The sequence below is a fragment of the Microtus ochrogaster genome, linkage group LG5 (assembly GCF_000317375.1).
Source record: "Microtus ochrogaster isolate Prairie Vole_2 linkage group LG5, MicOch1.0, whole genome shotgun sequence".
NCBI lineage: Eukaryota > Metazoa > Chordata > Mammalia > Rodentia > Cricetidae > Microtus > Microtus ochrogaster.
In genome coordinates, this window is record NC_022031.1 from 21529174 (window position 1) to 21531571 (window position 2398).

At 38.6% G+C, this 2398-nt stretch overlaps 1 pseudogene; it reads right to left on the reverse strand.

The window, feature by feature from the left end:
* Window positions 1–1264: 1264 nt before the first annotated feature.
* Window positions 1265–1617, reverse strand: LOC101988082 (annotated as a pseudogene).
* Between the last annotated feature and the right edge of the window lie 781 nt (window positions 1618–2398).

Consider the following 2398-nt stretch of genomic DNA (forward strand, 5'->3'; position numbering starts at 1 on the left):
ATCAAAATTTTACTTTTCGACATGGAAAATTTAGTATTGAGTTTTAGACACTCATAAAATCCCTGATAAACTATTTGGCATTGATAAAACATTCAGGGAATGAAGACAGCAAAGCCAGACATAGAGAGTCAAAGACTTGGAGCAAGTACAGGAAGATAAAATTTTAAGCAAGGCTTTACTGACTTGTAGACAGATGTAAAGCAGTCTTATGTATGCTTAGTCAGAACCTCCGATGTTTTAACAAAGCCAAAATGTTTAAAGAAATGCTGGCTCAGCATTTTCAAATTTTAATGAAGCTATAATTTCAAGAGTATCAACAAAGGCACAAACATCAGAGGCAGTCCCAGACTTCTCACCCAGGATAATGTAAGCCATATAAAAGGGGAATTTCTTTAAGATAATGGAGGAAAAGATGAGATTAGAATTCCATGACAAGAAAAAAGAAAACAAAGTTCACTAAGGCAGACAAAATTAGGTCATTTGTGACAAAAAAAAAATATTGGATCAAGATATTCTCCCATGAGAAGACTGAGCCCCAACCAAACCTCTCTCATCATCAAATTAAGCTTCCAATACCAGGAATGGGTTCCATCTAATCTGGTCATTGGTCAAAGAGGTCCTGTAGGAACCCCAAAACCATTCAGGTTATTGCCAAGGCCAATAGTTGTCCTCTACAAACTGACAGTAAAGTTCTATCACTGAACACAACACCTATACAAGGCAATGAATATGGAGAAGTCCTGGTTATCTAGAGCCTCCCCCACACAGGCTGGAATGTATTCAGTTCATGGTACTAGAATGTACTCTGCTTAATAGCAAAGGAGAAATAGAAACACCAACTCAGCTGCAAACCCTTTGATATCTGCCTGCACGAAATGATACTGTAATAATAATAACACATAGCTTATAGGAGTAACCAACCAATATGTAATTTAACTTAAGGCCCTAAAATGTTTTACTTTGCTTTATTTCTGAAAGCCACATATTAGTTAATATATACTATATTTGTCTTTCTGGGTTACCTCATTCAATATGTTTTCTAACTCTATCCATTTATCCACTTTTCAAGATGCCATTATTATTTACACTGTGTGGTATTCTGTTATATAAATGTACCACACCTTCTTTCTCCATTCTTTGGTTGAGAGGCATTTAGGTTGTTTCCAGGTTCCGACAAATAATGCTACTATGAACACAGCTTTTTTTGGTTTTGTTTTGTTTTTCTAAGCGTTGACCTTTATTTAAAAAAAAAAAAGCCATACATTTATTTCACTTTCTGACTCTGCGCTTGTGCCTTCAACACTTTCACAACAATTTTCTGCTCCTCAATAAGGAAAGTCCATTTGATGCTGTCACGGACACACTTGGCACACATGGAACCACCATAGGCCCGGCTGGCATGCTTCTTTGTCTTAGACAACCTCATGAGGACTTTTGGTCTCATAGCACGAACCCCTCGGAGTCGGCCTGAGCACACACCACATGCTGATCTAGGTGCTTTTCCAACCTTCTTGGTGTAAAGGTAAACAATCTGTTGCCAGGGGTTTGAGACAGCCTAGTTTTGTTGGAGGCTGTGTTGTAGGGGAGCCTATGACGGTATCTCCAATGCTGGACCATTCTGAGTGCCTCTAAGCACCACCCCCGGAAGAGGAAAAGTTACTGTGAACGTAGTTAAGTGCATGTACTTGGGGAATGATTGAGCATTCTTTGGGTATATACCCAAAAGTGGTGCTGCTGAGTCTTGAGCTAGGTTGTTTCCTATTTTTCTGAGAAATCGCGATACTAATTTTCAAAGCATCTATACCAGTTTGCATTCCCACCAACAATGGAGGAGTGTTCCATTTACCCCATATCCTCTTCAACAAAAGCTGTCTCCAGTGTTTCTGATCTTGGCCGTTATGATAGGTATCAGATGGAATCTCAGAGTTGTTTTGATTTGCATTTCTCTGATGGCTAAGGATGTTAAACTTTTTCTTAAGTGTCTTTCAGCCATTTTAGATTCATCTGTTGAGAAGTCTCTGTTTAGGTCTGTACCCATTTTTTATTGGATTATTTGTTCTTTTGATGGCCAATTTCTTGAGTTCTTTGCGTATTTTGGAGATCAGACCTCTGTCCTATGTGGGGTTGGTGAAGATATTTTCCCATTCTGTAGGCTGCCGTTTTGTCTTGCTGACCGTGTCCTTTGCTTTACAGAAGTTTTTCAGTTTCAGGAGGTGTCATTTATTGTTTCTCTCAGTGTCTATGCTACCAAGGTTATATTTAGGAAGTCATCTCCTGTGTTAATATGTTCTGTTGTAATTCCCACTTTCTCTTCTATGAGGTTCAGTGAAGTTGGTTTTATCTTGAGGTCTTTGATCCATTGGACTTTTAGTTTTGTACATGGTGACAGTTATTGATC